Source organism: Ovis canadensis, chromosome 17, assembly GCF_042477335.2.
Source record: "Ovis canadensis isolate MfBH-ARS-UI-01 breed Bighorn chromosome 17, ARS-UI_OviCan_v2, whole genome shotgun sequence".
Classification (NCBI taxonomy): domain Eukaryota; kingdom Metazoa; phylum Chordata; class Mammalia; order Artiodactyla; family Bovidae; genus Ovis; species Ovis canadensis.
In genome coordinates this window covers 59,368,376-59,390,938 of record NC_091261.1, presented here as the reverse complement: position 1 = coordinate 59,390,938, position 22,563 = coordinate 59,368,376, and the positions used below count along the sequence as shown (strand labels likewise).

General features: G+C 43.3%; 1 non-coding gene across 1 annotated transcript; it reads left to right on the top strand.

Moving 5' to 3' along the window:
- Positions 1 to 2,871: 2,871 nt before the first annotated feature.
- On the top strand, positions 2,872 to 2,943 carry TRNAC-GCA (transfer RNA cysteine (anticodon GCA)). The gene has a single exon. It is a non-coding gene; the product is annotated as a tRNA-Cys (tRNA).
- Positions 2,944 to 22,563: the final 19,620 nt, after the last annotated feature.

Here is a 22,563-nt window from a genome sequence, read left to right as displayed (position 1 = left end):
CGTAGACATTCTTCTGATTGGTTGGTGGTGAGGCAAGTGGGAATCAGCATCATCAACTTTCTGGTCCCAACTGGTCTGAGGTCTACATGCTTGTGGGCAGCAGACAGTTAACTTCTTCCTCTCGATGGAGGTTTCAGTATCTGCAAAACCGCTCCAAGGACATGGCTTAGAATAATTATCTATAGCCCTTGAGGAAGAATTAAAGGTCTTTGACTTTGTTTAATGGCTAAAGTACTTTTTTGTCTTGCTTAATTGTTTTCCTTTCTTTCTGCATTTTCTCACTTCTCTGATTACATTTATTCTTTGCCTAAAGTTTTTCTATAGATAAAAGACAAGAACTGTCTTCTGTCTACAGCAGGGGACATGGGTTGGGGTCTATTCTGGGAAGGTCTAATAAGGTCCTGCTCAGTTACACCACCAATGCCAAGGGAGTGGAATCAAAGCAAAATGCTGGATATGGACAAGGATAAGAACAAGGATATAGACAAGGATATAGACACAAAATGGAGTACTGAGTCCACATTAGAGCCCGGGGGCCTGGTTTTCCAGGGGATTCTGGACAAGGGTAAGCCAAAAGCAGTGGCCAACATTTGCTAACTGTCCCAACAGCAGGCAATGTACTTCCTTCCTGACCCCCTAGCTGTCAGTGTGAACTCTGACAGCTAATTACCACCCTCCAGATGCCCTCCCCTGTCTGACCCTCATTTTCCTGGCTTCCTTTGCAGCTAAGGCGGACATGGAACTTAAAAGAATAAATCACATATTCTGAGAGGCTCTGAAGAAAACCTTTTACTTTTTTTAAGTCTCTCTGTTTTTTCCCCATTTCTTTCTGTTTGTGGCACAGTTATTGGAAGCTACTGCTTTGAGGTTTGTTTTTTTTTTTCAGCCTCACCACGTGGCATATGGGATCTTAGTTTTCCCACCAGGAATTGAACCTGTACCGCCTACAGAGGAAGCAGAGTCCTGAGTACTAGACCACCAGGGAAGTCCTTTGGATGTTTTTCTACTCACTTGTACCCATAGACAATAGCTTTGAAGTGGAAAATCTGACATGGGTGGCATAAGAGCGTGGATGAAAAGGGAGACAGGCTGATAGGGATGGTTCAGGTGGGATGTTTATCCTTTCGGCCTTTTTAAAAAAATAAATAATTCACGCTACTGCTTAACCATTAAAAATGTCAAAAGAAACAATAAAACCATCACTTATACTTTTATGCACGTGTGCATGTCCGATTCTTTGAGATTCCATGAACTATAACCTGCCAAGTTCCTCTGGCGATGGCATTTTTTCAGGCAAGAATATTGGAGTGGGTTAACGTTTCCTACTTCAGGGGATCTTCCTGACCCAGGGATTGAACCCGAGTCTGTTCTTGAACTTGAGATTTCACTTCTGACTAATCTCATTCCCTACCTGGAACCAGCAGCCACGTTTAGTTTTCGTCTTCTCTCTCCTGTCTCCCCTGAGTCTCCCTGGTGGCTCACACAGTAAAGAATCTGTCTGCAATACAGGAGACCCAGGTTCAGTCCCTGAGTCAGGAAGATGTCCTGCAGGAGGGCATGGCAACCCACTCTAGTATTCTTGCCTAAAGAATTCCATGGACAGAGGAGCCTGGACGGCTATAGTCCATGGGGTCACAAACAGTTAGACACGACTGAGTGACTTTCACTTTTCTCCTGTCTCCTCCAGCCCTCCCATTCCCAAATTAGAAAAAAGCCATCAGTGTGAAATAACCTCCAGAGCTTAACTTCAGTCCTGGCCTCTTGCACAGTTTCCTGGTGGTTAGAGCATGGAGGGGCCCTGGGACTGTTCTTTGAATGAACAAGCAGCACATTGGAATTTTCCTGTGTCCCAGGAGCTTCGGTGGAGGCAGCTTATATACACTCACAGATACTCACTTGTTAGCTTATCTCTTGAGTTTCAAGCACAATCTCTTTGGAGGACTGGCAGGCAGAGGGGACAGCAGTTTAATGCCAAGATAATCCAGTCACAATGACAAGCAAACCTTCGGAAGGACTGAAGCCTTTGTGCATGAAGAGCTGGCTCTGAATAGCAATTAATGCAGGAGCAGGTGGCTTCTGGGGGACCCTCTCTGGCCACAAAGAAAGCAGCCTCTGTGCTGATAAGGGGAGACTTTCCAGTTGCTGGAATTAAGTGGCCTTGACGGAAAGTTTAGATGTTTACTGATGCAGTGGGAAGATGGAAAAAAAAAAAAAGAAAGAAGGGACATCAAAGAATATTAAGAATCTTTTTGGATGCAATTGGATGGATGCGAACAAACTTGAAAACATGTGCTAAAATAAGATGCCTGATTCTTTACGGGAGGCACCATTATCAAAACGTGGCTGAGTTTAACAAAAACCTGAAGGCTACGTTTGTTGAGCTTTCTAATGCTTATGGATGCTGCATTGTTGAATTTTGTGGTATGTAAATCTGGGCTTAGAAGGATGGAGGATGCTTATTTAGCAAAAGCACAAACAGAGCTCTTATGCCCTCAGAATGGAGAGACAGAAATCTGGCTGGGGTGCATGGTGCCCACAGCCACCACTCTGTCACTTGTCTGGCTTGGGCCAGTGACAAGCACAATGAACACAAACACATCACCCTCTTCAGGACAAACGATCCTTGCTGCTGCTGCTAAGTCTGCAATTAGCTCATTTATTGTGAGCAATACTGTCCTTAACAGTAACATTATTTTTGCTCATGCATGCTCAGTCCCTTCAGTTGTTCTGACTCTTTGTGACCCCATGGACTGTAGCCCACCAGGCTCCTCTGTCCATGAGATTCTCTAGGCAATAATACTAGAGTGGGTTGCCATGCTGTCTTCCAAGGGATCTTCCCAACCCAAGAATTAAACCCATGTCTCTTGGGCTTCCCTGGTGGCTCAGATGGTAAAGCGTCTGCCTGCAGTGCAGGAGACCCAGGTTCAATCCCTGGGTCGGGAAGATCCACTCCAGTACTCTTGCCTGGAAAATCCCATGGACAGAGGAGCCTGGTAGGCTACGGTCCATGGGGTTGCAAAGAGTCAGACACGACTTCACTTTCTCTTGCACTGCAGACAGATTCTTTACCCACTGAGCTACCTGGGAAGCCTCTCTGTATCTCTAGTTTTGTTTTATTTATTAACTTTTTTTGTTTTGTGATTTCATGCATAAGTGAAATCACATAGCATTTGTCATACGCTGTCTGACACTTCAATTAGCATTCAGTTAGCATAATGCCCTTCTGGTCTATCCATGTTGTTACAAATGGCATAATTTCATTCTTTTTTATGCCTGAATAGTATTCTAACACACACACACAATAGAATATATATACACACACAATAGATATACACACAATAGAATATATAGAATATGTATTTCTATATATTCAGATATACACGCCACATCTTTCCTATCCATTTGTTTGTTGATGGACACTTTGCCAGCTTCTTTATTTTTTATCCCTACTTCCTGGTTGGTCCTTTTGAGTTTGCTTCAAGGACAGGGATTTTGCAATAGAATGATGGATGCTCTAACAACTTAAGGGATAAGACAGAACACTGTGGAGGGAGGCATTCTCCCAGAGGGTTTGTGTCTCTTTCGGTGGTCAACAGTCACCACCCACTTGTGCTAGAGATGCTCCTTCCACGCAGAGAGAGCCTCTTGTTGAATTTTGGAAACCCAGGTTCAAGCACCATCTGACATTTTTGATGAGTCTCCATTTCCAGGACGGTGTGCTGTGGTGATCAGAGTTAAGGGTTGAGTGGCATGTGCTGGTGTTTCTGCACAGAATTATTGTTAAAACCAAGGGCTTTGGAGTCAGATGAATCCATCTTTGTTCAGATCGCCATCTTCCACTCATCAACTCAATAACTTTAGGCTAACTAACACTTTAACCATTCATTTTCTCCTTTGTAAAATCAGGAAATAATAGTTCCTCCTTAAAAGAGTGTGTTTGTTTGTGTGAACTAAATTCAATTATGAGAATAAAGTGCTTACCTTATGCATGATACAGTCAGCCCTCAGCAGGCTCTGACCTCTTCATTCTTAAGGATTTTTCACTCTGTCACCAAAACTTTCCTTCTCTTCCTGTACCTTGGTCTCTTCATCTGTTAACAATCATTGTCTTAACCAAATCCAGTGTTTCTCCATGTTTTAGTCAATATTTTCCACCTGTCAAACTTCAGTTATTGATGAGCAATAACACTCGCCTTTTATCACAATTGCATGTGATATGACAATGCCTTACTTTTTGTTTTCATCAATACCCATATATTCATAAATATATGAATGTGCAGCACAATAAGTCAACAATCTCACGTTTTCTATGAGGAGGAGTATTTGATATCCTAGCAAATTTGCGCCCTGCTGGATTCCAGAATCTGCCTGCTGTGCTAGTTTTTCATGATGCAACATACAATGAATGTAAGTATTTGTGGTGTTACTTTTGTTGTACCTGCACATATTAGGGCCAGCTACATGATTTGAGAGGACCAGTGCAGAGTCTTGGAACTACACAGTGCCTTGTACAGAAGCAGAAAGAAAAGTCAAAGGTACTAAGACATAAAGCCTTTTTCTTTAGAAATAATATCACGTTTGGTACCATAGCTTTACACTATGCATCATAATACTTTATAATGTGATATCTTGATTGACTGTAAGACTTTTTTCTGGCTTGCTTTTCTGCAAATTCATTTATTAGATAATCAAAATTTATACTTTTAGCAATATCATTTTCAGTGGCTCTTGACAAATACAGAAGACTTTGGATCATTTTTAATTTAGAGAAGGATATCTCTGTTGATGTAACTGTTATTGAAATTATTAAGAATGGTGAATATAGGTAACAATACTGTCTTATATTTTCGAAAGTTGCTAGGCAATATGGTAAATGTTTCTACCACATGAAAAAAAAGAGTAGCTATGCAAGATGATGGATGTGTTAACTAACCTTAATGTGGTCATCATTTTGCAATACATATCTGTATCAAATCATCATAGTTTACACTTGAAACTTACACAATTTTATATGTCAATTATATTTCAATATAGCAGGGGAAAAGAGAATATTTTATAGATTGTGACAAATTTGGCATAAATTTCTGGTAAATTATTGTGATATATGTTTTAGTACATCATGAGGTAATCATTCTTGCAAACCAATTTTTCTAAAAATAGTTAACTCTTTATATAAATCATTCTGATATGTCTAAATTTAATTTTAAACGATAATTTACATAAAGGCATTTTAATGCTTCCTCAGTCATCTGTAACTTATGGAGACCTTACAAGAAACCAAAAGTGGCTTCATGACTTGCTTATATTTCAAAATACGTTGCATTTTGAATATCTTGGATATTGGATATCTTCCATTAAAAGAAATCATTTTAATTGCTCTCTCACTAATAATTGGCTCATCAGAAGCATTATGTGAAAACATATTTTTCCCACTGAATGCAGGTGGTCCAGTGGTAAAGAATCCATCTGCCAGTACAGGAAATGTGGGTTGGATCCCTGGATTGGGAAGATCCTCTGCAGGAGGAAATGGTAACCCACTCCAATATTCTTGCCTGGAGAATCCCATGGACAGAGGAGTCTGGAGGGCTACAGTCCATGGGGTCACAAAGAGTTGGACACAACTGAGTGGCTGAGCACACATTGAATGCAACAATCTTTAAACGTAATATCTATATGTAAGCCTGTGAATATTTAGTTTGCAATGTTGCAGCAGTTTTCAAAAACAGATTCTAAATTCAGCTGAATTCTCTAACTCCCTGGTATGCGTTATTGACATGTTTCTGTATAAGCATTCATTTGGTAACAATTTACTGACAAGTTTCGATCTTTGCGCAGATGTCAGAGAATTGAGTTCCAGGGGCTGACAGGTAAGCCGGTCGCCCACTGGATGTCCATGTGTCACCAATCTGAGCCCGTGTCCTGGCCCCATTGTCCCTCTGGGCTTCCGGGTACCCCGGATTGCCACAGGCATGTCTGTGCAGGTGAGGCCGCCCTGCCAACACTCAGCCCCATGCTGCTCACTGCTTTAATTCAAATCTCGTACCTGCTTCCTTCAGTTCACTTTTCTTCCAGAACCGCCCCCCTCCAACATTCAAAAAGCTAACCCTCCTCATCATCAGCCATGAATGCCTTTGGTGGTGGACTCTGCATCCCAGAACATCTGGAAATGGTCCAGGAAGAAAAACGCACCACCAACTATGTCACAAAACCTTTTCTCATGTAATGTTCAGGAGGCTGAGAAGGCTGTCTTTCCCCTTTACAATCTCTATGTATGATGACAGCTATCAACGTATCTTTAAATGGATAGAATAAAGGTTGAATTATGTACCTGGTCTCCACCTGATTAAATCTACTTGGCAGCATTACTGCCTGACAAAGTTGCCTTGTGGAGTCGCCAGGTAACAGAGGACGGACGAAGGGGATTTTATGTTCAGTGATGGAAACAACTGTTTTCACAACAAAGGGATCATGACCTTGTGTTCCCAAATAATACTGCTGATTGAAGACTGCGCACTGCACTGCTACTTCCTTCGTGATCCTGAACACAATGGGGTCCTTTTGTTAAAAAAAAATTTTTTTACTGTAGCTGTAATTGTGAGGACAAAGCAGCCTGGGCTCTTTTGCTCTTGAAGGTATCACTCCAAAGGAACTGGATTTTATTTGCTTGCTGTGCAATCTCTGGTTAACCACTGAACCTGGAGTTCTCTGCCTCTGGGTCTCAATTTAAATATTCTGAAGGAGTCCACTACATCGTATCTGAATAAGCTGTCTTTCCCATTCAGGTAGGGGGGTGGGACTTGAAAAATGTTATGAAATGCCTTTCCACCTTTAAAAAAAGCAATTTTAAATCTATTTTATTTATCTGGCTGCACTGGGTCTAAGTTGCAGCCCCCAGGATCTTGGTTGTGTCGTGCGAGATCCTTCAGGCTTCCCTGGTGGTTCTGCAGTAAAGAAACTGCCTGCAATGCAGGAGATGTGGGTTTGATCCCTGCAGGAAGATACCCTGGAGAGGGAAGCAGCAACCCACTCCAGTATTTTTGCCTGGAGAATCCCATGGACAGAGGAGCTTGGAGGGCTATACTCCATGGGGTCACAAAGAGTTCGAAATGACTGAAGCCAGTTAGCAGACAGGCAGTCAGGATCCTCCAATGCACAAACTTTCTAGTTGAGGCATGCGGGCTTAGTTGCTTTGCAGCATGAGGATCTTAGACCTGGAATAGGGATTGAACCACATCCCCTGTATTGCAAGGTGGATTCTTAACCACTGAACCACCAGGGAAGTCCTTCAACCTTGTTTTTAAATGCAGAGCCTCTTCTATCTTAAGCAGTATTTGAGAAGAGACAGTCTATCCCAGTGATTCACGGGGTCCTTACACATTGCATCCTTCTGTGTAGACTTCATTTGAGAACTATATATTGAGTGCCAGGCAGATAGCTGGTAATTTACATGAACCAGATAGCTGGTTCATTTGGAAACAAAAATAAAGCATTGATCCCTGTGATTTCTTGCCTCATGGGTCCCATTGTTCCCAGTGAATTTAAAGTTCTTTCTTCATCAAGAAAGAATTCAGAAATGAAGCAAGGAGGTTAAGAAAGTAAAGTGAGAGTTTATCTAAGCAAGAATACATCCCCAGAGGTGGAGTGTGCAGACAGGTGAGGAGCTGCTGCCCTGGGTTTCTTCAGCGAGCTGGTGATGAGGGGCATATAAATGAAGGGGTGGGATATTCAGCGGGGAAGGGGGAGTTGGGGAGAGTCCCTGATTTTCATCCTAGCTCCATCTTCTTGAGGGGAGACGGGATTTTTGTCCTTATTTATCTTGGATCAGAAGTGCCATGGCCTCAGTGCATGATGGGAACTTCTTATTTGCAAGGGTAATTTTATTGTAATGAGAGCACAATAAGCAAAAGGTTATACTGGACTAGGAGATCCCTGCCTTTCCTCACCTCTCTTTGTCTGCTTCCAGGACACTTATCACCCAAATGTGTGGTTTCTTGTCAGTCTGGAGGTTCTTTTTCTTTGTCTGCCCACAACCCCCTCTGTTTACAAGATGTGTGATTTCTTGCCACCTGGCCCCTGCCCCTATTTCTACACTCATACCAGCTACCTGCCTGCTATAACACCACAGTGAATATGGGGAGATGATCAAATAAAAATTATGAGGCATACTCAGTGATACTGAAATGGAGCAGGACCCAGTGGGGCTCCCCGGGATACAAAATCTGTGTCCCCCATTTCTTATCTGTAAGAAATAGGCTACATTCAGCCTCCATGACCTCCCGTGAGTAGCAAAGAGCAGATTCAAACAGCTACTAATCAGGGAAGGGAGAGGATGCAGAGACAAGAGAGAGTAGCCAAGAAAAAATAGTGCAGCCTTGGAGCAGGGCCCTGGTTCCCCCTCAGGGATACACAGAACAGTATCTTTGCACTGTTTTGTAGACACTGAAACCCCCCACCAGGTGGGGGGAGTTAACTGCTGTTCACAAGCACAGAATTCCCAGACTGGTTGGAACCAGAAGTTTAATAATGCTGACTCCTGATTACCTCACCAACCAGTCAGAAGAATGTCCACAATCTGACCACACCCTCTTTGAACCATTTCTATAAAACTCCTCACTAACCCCTTCAGGTCTGGACACACAGTATTGAGGCCATTAGACCACTGTGGCTCCCTTTGCCTGGCAAAGCAATAAGGCTATTCTTTTCTACTTCACTCAAAATTTTGCCTCTGCAATTTAATTTGGTTTTGGAGTAAAGAGGCCAGATTCAGCATTAGGTTCTTCCTTCTCTGTGTTGTTGTACTCATATTTGGGCTTCCCAGGGGGCACTAGCAGTAAAGAACTCCCCTGCTAATGCAGGAGACGTAAGAGACACAGGTTTGATGCCTGGGTGGGGAAGATCCCCCAGAGGAGGGCATGGTAACCCACTCCAGTATTCTTGCCTGGAGAATCCAATGGACAGAGGAGCCTGGCGGGTTATATAGGCCGTAAGGTCACAACATACTGAGTCAGACACGACTGAAGTGGCTTAGCATGCATGCATACTCACATTTATATTAATTTGGAGCAAGCAAATTATTTAGATGTCCAGTTAAATCCACTTATTAAATCACACGGAAGAAATTAAAAATGTAAAATCAGTACCTGGGGCAATTTATTAATCCATATAGATCTATGACTGCCTCGTACCCAGGTGAAGGAGGTCTCTCCATGGGGACAGTGGGTCCTACTCTTGGGACCTATAGCCTTTTACAGTTTGTGTAGAGTTTTAGCATCCATCAGTTTAATTACGAAAAGATTTATGTGGTGAACAAAGCAGAAATAACAACCTCTATTAATCCGGTGTAAAAGGCACACTCAGAAAATTTTCATACACTGATGCTGGATGCCACTACCGCTGCTTAGCTGCTAAGTCTTGTCTAACTCTCTGTGATCCCCTGGACTGTAGCCCACCAGGCTCCTCTGCCCATAGGATTTCCCAGGCAAGAATACTGGAGTGGGCCACCATTTCCTTCTCCAGCGGATCTTCTCAACCCAGGGACTGAACCTGTGTCTCCTTCATTGCAGGTGGATTCTTTAACACACCAGGGAAAACTGTACAGTGGGCGGCACTATCTATTATTGTAAAAATCCATACATAAGTGGACCTTCACTTTTCAATCCTGCTTTGTCCAAGTGCCAACGGTATACTTGGAGTTATATTATGATGATAATATTTTTGACAAACTTGTCCATATCTATATCAGTACAATTCTGTTTAAATGATTTTAACTTTACTTCCTATTTGAGTGGCTAATAATGCTGACTGTTCTAATAAGTTTTCTTTAAAGTTTTCTGAGATTTTCTTTCATGCCAAATGAACTTTTAAAATGAATTGTCAGAATTCAGTAGATCCACAAATGTACACACTGCTGTATTTAAAATGGATAACCAACAAAGACCTGTGGCATAGCACAGGGAACTCTGCTCAGTGTTCTGTGGCAGCCTGAAAGGGAGGGGAGCTTGAGTGAAAATGATTACACGTATATGTATGGCTGAGTCCCTTCGCTGTCCAGTTGAAGCTATCACAATATTGTGCTAATCAGCTATATTCCAGTATAAAATAAAAAGTTTTTAGAAAAGAATTCAATAGATCCATATTCGAGTCCTATAAGAGCTAACTTGAATATACAGATTAATGTGGGGAGAAAGGACTTCTTTGTGATATAGACTCATCCCATGAAAATGTACATCTTGTTGACTAAAAAAGGTGTGTAACTTGAGAGTTGAGGGTTAAGTTTTACTAGGAGCAAAAATGAGGACTTCAGTCTGGGAGACAACAACTCAGATAGCTCTGAGAGACTGCTCCCAAGAGGTAGTGGGGGAAAGTCAACATATAAGATTCTGGTGAAGGGGGAGTTAAATACGATTAAGCACTCATTTTACCAAAGATTTTCTGCTAATCAGGAGGATCTGATGTCTTCGTGAAGGGATTTACTGCTTTTCTAGATATGAGGAGATACAAGGATTAGAATCATGAAATCAGTTCTTGAAAATATCCAACTATCTAAAGACCTGTCCCACCAGATTCCCTTGAGCACAGAAGTGCCGCACTCCCCCCTGAACTCCTTCATGGGGCGTTGAAAGTCAACAGCTGCAACAGTACAGGATTCAGTCTCTGCAGAGGCAGATGGCCGATGCCCTTGGTGTTCAGACACTGGCAGTGCTCTTGGTAAGTGCCGATTTGTAGTTGACAATCTCACAGGCATCAACGCTTCTTAATGTTCTACAGTTTTCTTCATATAATTCACACATTCATTTAGCTTATCCTTACTTATTTAGGATTTTTGGTGCTATGGTGAATATTTTTCCTATTCTACTTTCCCATGAAACAAAAGAAGGAGCATCAATACTGGCTGAGAGAAATCAAAATTCTTCTTCTTTACTGGCAATATAATCCTTTGTGGGACAGCCCAAGAGAACCTGCTAGAACGTAACATTAAGGACAATAAAACAATTAAAAATTATTACCTTTCTATAAAACAATTGCTTCAACTTTATCATTTTATAGGGAAGGAATTTATAGTTTTCTTTTACATAAAAGCTTACTGTAAATCATGAGCTTAGTTTGAAAAAAAATTGCCTAAACAAAATTTCAGGCATTATTTGAACTTATAAATTTGTACTGTTCCTATCAACTTGAAGTATTTTGCATACTAGGATCTTTTAGTATTATTTTTAAAACTCACATCATGCCCAGAAAACCAAAAAGCACAGTTCTTTGCCAGTATTCTACGTGTTCATCTTTCACTTGCATGCAGATCTACCCAAAGTTTATATATCATCTCCACTTTGAAAGACATTTGTGAGGATACTGACATTGACTAGCACTAACTGGACATGGAACAACAGACTGGTTCCAAACAGGAAAAGGAGTACATCAAGGCTGTATATTGTCACCCTGCTTATTTAACTTATATGCAGAGTACATCATGAGAAATGCTGGGCTGGAAGAAGCACAAGCTGGAATCAAGACTGCAGGGAGAAATATCAATAACCTCAGATACGTAGACCACACCACCCTTATGGCAAAAAGTGAAGAGGAACTATTTTAAAAGCCTCTTGATGAATGTGAAAGAGGAGAGTGAAAAAGCTGGCTTAAAGCTCAACATTCAGAAAACGAAGATCATGGCATCTGGTCCCATCACTTCATGGGAAATAGACGGGGAAACAGTGGAAATAGTGTCAGATTTTATTTTGGGGGGGCTCCAAAATCACTGCAGATGGTGACTGCAGCCAGGAAATTAAAAGACGCTTACTCCTTGGAAGGAAAGTTATGACCAACCTAGATAGCATATTCAATAGCAGAGAAATTACTTTGCCAACAAAAGTCCATCTAGTCAAGGCTATGGTTTTTCCTGTGGTCATGTATGGATGTGAGAGTTGGACTGTGAAGAAAGCTGAGTGCTGAAGAATTGATGCTTTTGAACTGTGGTGTTGGAGAAGACTCCTGAGAGTCCCTTGGACTGCAAAGAGATCCAACCAGTCCATTCTGAAGGAGATCAGCCCTGGGTTTTCTTTGGAAGGACTGATGCTAAAGCTGAAATCCAGTACTTTGGCCACCTCATGAGAAGAGTTGACTCATTGGAAAAGACTCTGATGCTGGGAGGGATTGGGGGCAGGAGGAGAAGGGGACGACAGAGAATGAGCTGGCTGGATGGCATCACCGACTCAATGGACATGAGTTTGAGTGAACTCCGGGAGATGGTGGTAGACAGGGAGGCCTGGCGTGCTGTGATTCATGGGGTCGCAAAGTATTGAACACGACTGAGCAACTGAACTGAACTGAACCGAACTGAACATGAAAATTATGTTACAAGGAAGAATAGAATCTGACTCCATGTTAGATCTGCTTCTTTCACTTTAACCTTTGCTGTCTCCTGCTTTTGTTTCTATAATCACTGAAATAATTCTGTCTCTAACTATAAGCATATATAATGACCTGCCTTAGGGAACCCTGCCCCTCTGCTTGAATGTTAAACTAAAGAGACTTTGTTCAGCCCACAGGGAGACATTCTGACCCTGCCCATTTGGGAATGGGTGCAGAAAAGAAGAAACTAACACATCCTGTCCCTAGTGCTGGCTAAGTCAGGAGACATTTTGCAAGACGAATGGCCTTTTAGCTGAGCACCAAAGAACTGATGCTTTCAAACTGTGGTGCTGGAGAAGACTCTTGAGAGTCCCTTCGACAGCAAGATCAAACCAATCAATCCTAAAGGAAATCATCCCTGAATATTCATTGTAAGGACTGAGGCTGAAACTGAAGCTCCAATACTTTGGCCACCTGATGTGAAGAGCCAACTCATTGAAAAAGACCCTGATGCTGGGAAAGATTGAGGGCAGGAGGAGAAGGGGGCAACAAAGGATGAGATGGTTGGAAGGTATCACTGACTCAATGAACATGAGTTTGAGCAAACTCCAGGAGATAGTGAAGGACAGGGAAACCTGGCATGCTGCAGTCCATGAGGTCGCAGAGAGTCAATACTACTTAGCGACTAAACAACAATAATGGCCTTTTTACTTTACTTCCTCACTTCGTGTCCCGCTCTATTCTATAAAAGAAACTATCATCCAAACCCTGATAAGATGGTACTCTAGGGCACTAGCCTGCCATCTTCTCAGATGCCTGGCTTTCTAGATAAAGTCGCTATTCCTTGCCTCAACACCTTGTCTCCCAATTACTGGCCTGTTGTGCGGCAAGCAGACTGAACCTGGATTTAGTAACAATTACCGTAGAACTGCATGACTAATGTTTAGTGATCTGAGTTATAGAAGAACCGTTTTAGAAGCTTTGCTGCCCTTTTCCCCCATCCCTCATTGCGATTCCCCTAGCTAAACCTGCTCTACCAGCCTCTGCATTTCAGTCAATGCCAACCTCATCAGTGAATTTCATCGGGCCAAGACCTCTTTCACTCTCACACTCTACAATCCATGACCAGGTCCAGCTTCATGGGCACATGTCCTGGGCAGTCACAGAGGGTGTCTCATCTAGCAGGGGTTTTGCACACTGTGGCTGCCATCTTAAAAATTGTTCAACATTGTAGAACATGGGGGCCAATATTTTCATTCTGCACAAGGTCTGGAAAATTATGTAGCTGGTCCTGGACATTACCATCAAAATATACATGGGCTTGATGCCAAAAACTCAGCCCTTGTACAGTAGTGCCAATCAAATCTCAGAGACAGAGTTTTTGTTAAGGCAAGTTGGTGTGCCCAAAGCACAGGAAAGCCAAACAAACTGAAATGCTGGAGTCTGGAGCAGAGAAAAGCTTATTGCAGGGGCTTGCAAGGAGATGAGGTGGCTCATACCCTAGAAAGCCCTGAACTCCCCAAACGGTTTTGGCAAAGCACTTTTTAAATAACTAGGTTGAAAAATGAATAAATAAATAAATAAATAAATAGGTTGGGGACTGGCAGTGCAGGGGCATCCCAGGGTCTGTGATTAGCTCATGCACTATTCACTGACTGGATGATGGTGAAGTAAAGGGATGGTGTCACAGGGTTTAACATTATCAGTCCTTAGCTCTAGGAGGCTGGAGGTGGTGTGCTCATGGGCTTGAAGTCATTAGTTTCTTTCATTTGTTGGAGAGGGGGAGGTCTTTTTACATCTGCAAACAACACAGGATATGTGCATCAAATACTATTATCTCGGGTACTTCAGAGAAGAGCTGAAGCAGAGGATATAGGGGAAGGCCTGTCCCTGGGAAGGCCCCATGGGATCCTGCACAGTTACATTTTGGGTGAAATAGCAAAGAATAGCTTTACTGCTTTGCCAGGCAAAAGGGGTCACAGTGGGCTAACATCCTCAAGACTGTGTGTCCAAACCAGGGAGGATTTGGTGAGAAGCTTTATAGTAATGGTTCAAACTCGGAGTTGCTGACAAGGGTCAGGGTGTGTGCAGGGCCTGCACCTCTTTAATCTGGACTCAGGTGGTCTCCTGATGAGCCTCTGTGGTTATCAAACTTATCAAACTGTGACCTTCTCTCTGAAATGAAGAATGCTTGATCCACCTGCCATGCAGGAGACCCAGCTTCAATCCCTGGGTTGGGAAGATCCCCTGGAGAAGGGATTAGCTATCCACGCCAGTATTCTTGCCTGGAGAATATCACGGACAGAGGACCCTAGTGAGCTACAGTCCATGGGGTTGCAAAGAGTCAGACACAACTGAGTGATTGAGCGCACGTGTATGCAGATACAGCATGCTTGGGGCTGGTGCATGGGGATGACCCAGAGAGATGTTATGGGGAGGGAGGTGGGAGGGGGGTTCATGTTTGGGAACGCATGTAAGAATTAAAGATTTTAAAATTAAAAAAATAAATAAATAAATAAAATAATAAATAAATAAATAAATGTTAAAAATATAGTGAATAGTAGTAGCTGCCGGGGCCAGGGAGGGAAGAGAGAAGAGAGATGCATAGGTAGGGAACATCAGACTTTCAGGGAGGTGAAACTATTGTGGGTGGCACTGTAAGGGTGGATATGGGACTTTATGCATTTGGTAGAATCCAGAACCCACCTGTCAATGCAGGAGACATTTAAGAGATACAGGTTTGATCCCTGGGTTGCAAAGATCTCCTAGAGGAGGGCATAAGAAGATCCCTTGGACAAGGGCACTCCCGTACTCTTGCCTGGAAAATCCTATGGACAGATGAGCCTGGTGGGCTACAGTCCATAGTGCTGCAAAGAGTAAGACATGACTAAAGCGACTTAGCACACACATGGAATATAACACAAAGAGTGAGCCCTAATGGAGCCTATGGACTTGAGACAATAATCTTGTATAAATAGTGGTTCACCCATTAATCATAATGTGGACCACACCAGCGCAAGAAGTGAATGAGACAAACTGGGCTGTGGGAAATACACAAAAACTCTGTCCTACCTGCTTAATATTTCTATAAGCCTATAACTGATTTTAGAAAATTAAAGTGTATTATAGTTGATACATACAATGGACTAGGATTCAGGTTTAATGAGGAAATTGACACCTGTTCTAACATGAATGAACCTGGAGGACATGATGCTGAGTGAAAGAAGCCAGACACAAAGGGACAGATTCTGAATGTTTCCATTTATCTGCACCCAGAGGAATCAAAATCAGAGAGACAAATAACAGGGTGGGTGCCAGGGGACTGGCTGGGGCAGGGAATGGGGTTCCTGTTTAATGAGGACAAAGTTATAGTTCAGGAAAAGGCAAAAGTTCTGAAGCTGGATAGTGGGGATGGTTGCACAATGGTGTGAATGCAGTTAATACCACGAAATTGTATACTTAAAAATGATTAAAACTGTGAATTTTGTTATGTGTATTTTGCCACTATAAAAAGTAAAGCTTAATACTTTTTTTAAAAAACTGGATCGGGTAAAGACTAAGCTCTTTGGTGTTCACCTTGCCTGTCCGCCCTTCCCTACCTCCTTTCCTCCTCCCGTTTCTTTCTTTTCCCCCATCCTCACCCCTTAGATCCTCTGCTGCTGTTCATCTTCCCTCCAAAGAGCAGGGAGCTCCCCAGGGGCCCCTGCGCATCCTCTTCTGGAGCCCCCACCCCACCTGGGACAATGCTTTTAATGTCTGCATTCTCTGTATCCTCCATGGGACCATGCACCACCCTGGAAGTGTCTCCTTCTCCAGACTGGGCTCTCAGGCACCCACCATGGTGTGAATTAATGAAGGAGCTTTCTCCTTCTGAGGGGATGCAAGTCCAGCAGTAGATGGATGTCAGGGCTTTTCCTCCCAGCAATTCATGACTTTTCTACTTCTCAGGACATCGGTAGCCACCAGCACTCATTGAGTGCAATGACCACCCAGAGGACTGGAGTGGCTGCATCCACCCTCCAAGGGAGACAGACTCTGGGAAGTTGAAACCTGTCAGGTTTGTTTCTTGCTTTTTAATTCTGCTTCCCCATCTGCCTGGAACTTTCCCTTCCAAGCAGAGAGACACCATGGGCGTCTCAAGTGACTTTTCTCGGTTCCGCTGCCATGGCCCCAGAATCGTGTGGGTTCTCAGGGCTGTGATGCTCTAACGGGGCTCAGCCAGTCTGCAGAGGGAGATACCATCAGCAGCAGGTAGGCTTGCCAGGAAAGCAACACCAGGGGACCAGAGGTGGCAGCTGTCAGGCGGCACAAGAGTGGAGGAAGCTCCAAACTGTCCATGTGTGTGGATGGTGACCCGTGTGCTCTCTCCTTGGGGACATCATTCAGCCTTACCCTTTCAGTTTAGGAGAAACAGGGTGTATCCCTGCTGGCTGCTATTGGCCCTGTCATTTATCCCAGAGTGAGCCAGACTCCCCACAGACAAGTCCCCTCCAGCACTGCCTCCGGAAGACAGAAGTTACTTGTGTAGCAGAAAAAAAATAATAAACTGTTCAGCAGCATAATTAATCCCCAAGCTGCTCAAAGCAGTAGCAGCCAAGATACAGATGGAGAAGGGAACTGAGGATACAGTTCTGTACATTAGTATTTTCCTTAATAGAAGGAGCGAGAGATGGAATCAGGCCCTGGTAGAATTAAGAAGGCTTTTGTAAAGTCAGATTCCCCATACATCATGCAAGGGGAAATTGCCTGGAATTTCAGAAAGTGGAAGAAACGATTCTTGAATCTCACCATCTTTTTCTCTTCAAACTCTTGAATAGAAAAATAATACGTCTCCTGACTGAATGGGGTTCCTAAGCGAAAAAGTTATTCCAGAGAGTTAAGGTTTCTAAAAAACCAGAAGTCATTTAAGTGACTTTTTTAAAATGTGAATATTTCATGAGCACCTTAAATGCGCCACGCTAGGTGTGGGACCTAGCCATGAATGCCGCAAGCTGCTAAAAAGGAGAGGTACCTGAAACTCTGGGAATCGCGAAGGCTGCTGCTCCAGGTCCTAATCATTTAGTTGTCGAATCCACGCTCAAGTTCCTGATGCACAGTGAAGCTAAACAAACAGAAACGTTGGAGTTTGGAGCAGAGAAGGGTTTACAGCAGAGACGAGCAGGAACAGGCAGCTCCTGCTGAAAAGACCCAAACTCCCTCATGGGTTTTGGGAAAGAGTTTTTATTGTCAAAATTTGGGGTGGGGGAGGGCTGTAGGGTTTGTGACTTTCCTCTGAGTGGTTGATTGGAAGGTAGTGGAGTGATATTCTGGGAATCTCAGTCTTAGTCTTCTGGTTCCAACCAGTCGGGAATCCATGTGCTTATGCATGCATGCTTAGTCGTGTCCAGCTCTTTGCAAGCCCATGGACTGCAGACTGCCAGGCTCCTCTGTCCATGGGATTTTCCAGGGAAGAATACTGGAATGGGTAGCCATTCCCTTCTCCAGGGGATCTTTCTGACCCAGGGTTCAAACCCAGGTCTCTTGCATTACAAGCAGATTCTTTACCATCTGAGCCACCAGGGAAGCTCCCCATGGGCTTGTGCTCGGCCTGAAATCACGATCCTTCCCCTGGGTGGGGGCTTTAGTTGGTGGGATGATTTGGGAGAATGACATTCTAACATGTATACTATCATGTAAGAATTGAATCGCCAGTCTATGTCTGACGCAGGATGCAGCATGCTTGGGGCTGGTGCATGGGGATGACCCAGTGAGATGTTATGGGGCGGGTGGTGGGAGGGGGGTTCATGTTTGGGAACGCATGTAAGAATTAAAGATATTAAAATTTAAAAAATAAAAAACAAAAAAAAAAAAAAGAAGAAGAACTCAGAGATGTATCAGGTTGTTCTGTGTGTCCCTTGAGGAGGAACCAGTACCCTGCCCCAAGGCTGCACTACTGCTTCTTGACTGCCCCTCCTTTGCTTCTGCGCCCTCTCCCTTCCCTGATCTGCAACTGTTTAAATCTGCCCTTTGGAGCTCAAGGAAGGTCTAGGAGGCAGAAATCTCTCTTCCTACAAACAAAAAACAGGGAACACAGAAGGGTTTTTGTTGCTTGGAGGGCCCCACAGAGTCCTGCTTGGTTTCACTTCAGTTTGTGGGTATGTAAATCTCACGCTGGGGAACTTTCAGGTTTGTGTAATGATGCGTCCCTACACTGACCACCTCCCATGCATTTGGCTTTGTTTTTATTGCTCTGAAAAGGCATCCTTTTAACCAGCCCTTTCTTTTTTCTCCCTGAGACCACCTCTAGCAGTGTATCCTCTTAATTTGCTGCTAAACAGCTGCTGGGAACTAAAAAGTCCAGATAACAAAAGTGGGTGATGTTGAGTATAAATAGATTCTGATGTTGGGTATAAATAGATTTTGAGCTGAAATATTATAAAAAAAAGTTTTTGGAATATTTTTGGTTATTATTTCCTAAAATATCCAAATGGTTCAAAATCAGGGGAAAGAGGTAGATGTGGCTTCTGGGTCCCAGACACCCAAGTCAGTCTGAAATTGTGTTCTCAGACCTTTCTGCCTTCACCTCAGCAATGCTTGGTGAGGTTGGCTCCAATCTCTGGCAGCTTTAAGCTCTGAGCCTGCATCCTTCCAGCTCAGCAGCCCCTAGAGAGAACTTCTCCTTGTCAGCAGATAAAGCAAGAAACCCAGGATTCTGTTTATCCCAAACTCAGAGCTGAGAGCAGGAGAGAGAACAGACAGGAGAGGAAGTCCTGGGAGATGAGAACAGCTCTGGGGCCAACAGAGGGGGTGGATGCGCATCCCACACGCCCCTGCCAGACAGAATGGGAGGGAGGGAGGCCCAGTCCTCATGGGAATTTGAGCAATCTTTACTGGAATGTGGAAGACAGTACTGAGTGAACGAAACACAGATGTTCACAACTGCCTTTAATTTTTCTCTTTTACCCAATTTTTTTCATGTGTTCGTATATCAGGAAGCTGAAAGTAGCTCTAATTTGAGCTGTAAATGCAGTTTTGGTGTTAATGAATCATTTCTATCATGCCTTGAATGGTTTCAATGAGCCCAGACTCTTGCATCTTCCCATACATAGAAAAGTGCTAAATTCATTAACTCGAGATGTCTGGTTTTCTTTCTTTAACAGTAATGTTTTGATATTCTGACCACCTGGTCTTTGTTACAAAAATGCCCATATATCCTGGTTCCCCGTTTACCTCTTTGGAGCAGTTCCAGAGCTGTCACACTATGTGGTCATCCAGCCATGGCCTCTCAGAGGCTGCAGGAGGTGTGAGGCTTGCAAAGTGCAATGGTTTACATTAGGGTTACGCTCTTATGTGGTCCATCCTGTGGGTTTGGACAAATATATTATGACATAGGGGCTTCCCAGGTGGCTCTAGTGGTAAAGAGCCTGCCTGCTGACATGGGAGACATAAGGGTTCAATCCCTGGGTCAGGCAGATCTCCTGGAGAAGGACATGATTTGCCTGGCTCAGTCTGTATTTGGCATATCTCAGGATCTTCCCATGTGTGAGCATCTCTCAGCCAAGATGTTTTGCACCGAAGAGGCCTATGGGTAATTAGCATCACTTAGCATCACTCCCCTTTTGACCTTCAAGGAGCTTTTCTCTGCCTGTGTAGTTGGGGAGGTCTCCTGGCTTTGAGAATGAGAAATATGTGATCTCTTATCTTCTATCTGGGCAGGGCGCAGCCTCTTCTCTCAATCATCTGCTAGTTTCATCTTGGAGTGTCAATTGACATGGAAAGAATCTCCAATTGGCTTACCCTTGGTGGGGCATCTACCTCCTGCCTCACCTTAATAGTGGAGGAAAGGCAGCCAACAGCCAGAATCATCCTCTCTCCTCTGAGGCTTAGAGCAATAAAAGCAGGGATCAGCAAACTAAACAACAACAACATCCACCATTCCTGAGCCCTGTGAAGCAGGCTGAGGGGTGCCTCCACTTGCTCCTACCATCCCGCCCTTGAAGACTGGACCAGTTGGATGTCTCTAGATGAGGAATTACTTCATCCCCTTTGATGCCTGCCTCACGAGCAACCAGGTCGGAACCCTGATTGCTCCTTTATCCTAAATTGCTCCTTAACCCTAAATTGCTCCTTTAAAGGGTTTATCTCCTTTCATATTTTTCATCTTATTTACTTTGCATTTAATATTACATGTTCTTGTGTCTTTCTCTTGTACTTTCTCATTTGTATCCTTAAATCTCTCCAGATATGTTTGAATCTATTCAGGCAGAACAGAAAAGGCAACAGTCCTATTTATCTTTTTCAATTTTACCATGCAGTAGGATGTTAAATTACTCTAATACTATTTTATATTCTCAACTAAAATAAACAAAAGGTGATAGATGACATTTAGGTCTTGCCAAGTTTTTTTTTTTCCCCTTGCCCAATAAAAGTGCAGGTCCCCTAAAAAAAGTCTTTCCAGGCAGTTATAAATAAGGAAGAATAAGGTAAAATTTTGGCATTGGAGACTGAGGCTGTAGTAAACATTTTAAAGCTGTTACAGACACATTTATGAGTAAATATACATGCACAATTTTATGTGCTACCAAGAGCTGATGTAGTCAAGTTCATTTCTGAGACACTCTTCATAAAAAGCATTGTTTGCTAAGCAAATTGTTAGGATAAGATCAGTGGGTGGAAGAATATTCATGTCATTGATATAAGTCCATGTGGATCATGGGGAGAGCTAAGGATTCGGGTGGTGGAATCTCTGCCAAAATAAAATCCTAGGAGTCTTGGATATGACCTTCCCTGTTTGTCCAGTTCTTGGAGTTCACATTTAACACCTACGTAGGTCAAAGACATGAAAGTCTTTCAACTGGAATTGACCAAAATCAATTTCATTAGGAGTGAACTTCAGCAGATGGGTGAATCCTTTGTTCTACATGATCTCTAATACCTTAGTCTTCCAGGATAAGAAACCCACGAGATTCTAAGATCCATTGCTTAGAGGAGTGTCAACATATGTATTCCAAAAAGGGCCAGAGAGTACTTATTTTATGCTTTTCAGGCCAGACTGTTTGTCACAACTATTCCACTCTACAGGTACAACAGGAAAACAGCCTTAGATAGCAGACAGGCAGACAGGCGTGACTGTGTCCAACAGACTTAACTTATCAAACATCAGGTGCCCGGATTCAACATGAGGGCTATAGTTTGCTGACTCTGATTTACAAGATAGTCATCTGTTTGTTTCTGCCTCTTTCACATTTTTAAAATATTTATTTATTCAGCTGTGTTGAGTCTTAGTTGTGGCACACAGGACCTTCGTTTTGGTACGTGGACTCTCTAGGTGGGTCAATCCTGCTCAGTAGTTGCAGTGAGTGGTCTTAGTTGCTGGGAAGCATGTGCAATCTCAGTATCTCATGTGGCAGAGTGGTAAAGAATTTGCCTACCAATGCAGAAGACGCAGGCAACCTGGGTTGGATTCCTGGGTCGGGAAGATCCTCTGGAGAAGGAAATGGCAACCCACTCCAGTATTCTTGCCTGGAAAATTCCTTGGACAGAAGAGCCTGGCAGGCTACAGTCCATGGGATCACAAAGAATTGAACACAACTGAGCGCACGCGTGCGCGCGCGCACACACACACACACACACACACACACACGGGATCTTAGTTCCCAGACCAGGGATGGAACCTGCGTGCCTTGCACTGAAAGGTGGATTCTTAACCGCAGAACCATCACAGAAGTCCTCTTCCCCACCCCCTCCTTTTTAATTCCCCACCTTTTTTATTTCCTTTTTTTTTTTTTAACAAATGTATGTGAGCAGGGGAGAAAGAAAGAAAATGGAAGCCACTTCTTTTCCCTACCCTGGGCAAAAACTGGAGATAACTCATATTTTTGTTTAGGGATTTAACAAGAATTTGCAAAGAGTAATTTCCAAACTTGGATCCTGAGAGTCAAGGTTCAGGGCAGGGCATGAACTGAACTGCAGAGTAGCAGAGGGGAAGGAAGTCCCCATCGTTGCAAAGGAAAACATATGAGTTTTGTTTTGGGTTTAGGGTAAGGTTGGGATTCATGATGGGGTTATCAGAAGGGAGACAGGTGAGTGGAGGGCTCTGCAAGCCAATGAGGGACCACAACTTGCTTCACAGAAGTGTTCCTGGGATCCTTTAAAAATCACGATGCCAAATATTCACTTTTGAGTTGTCTCCTGGTCTGAAAGTTCTGATTCGCCACCTCCCAAAGTTTTCAGCAAAAT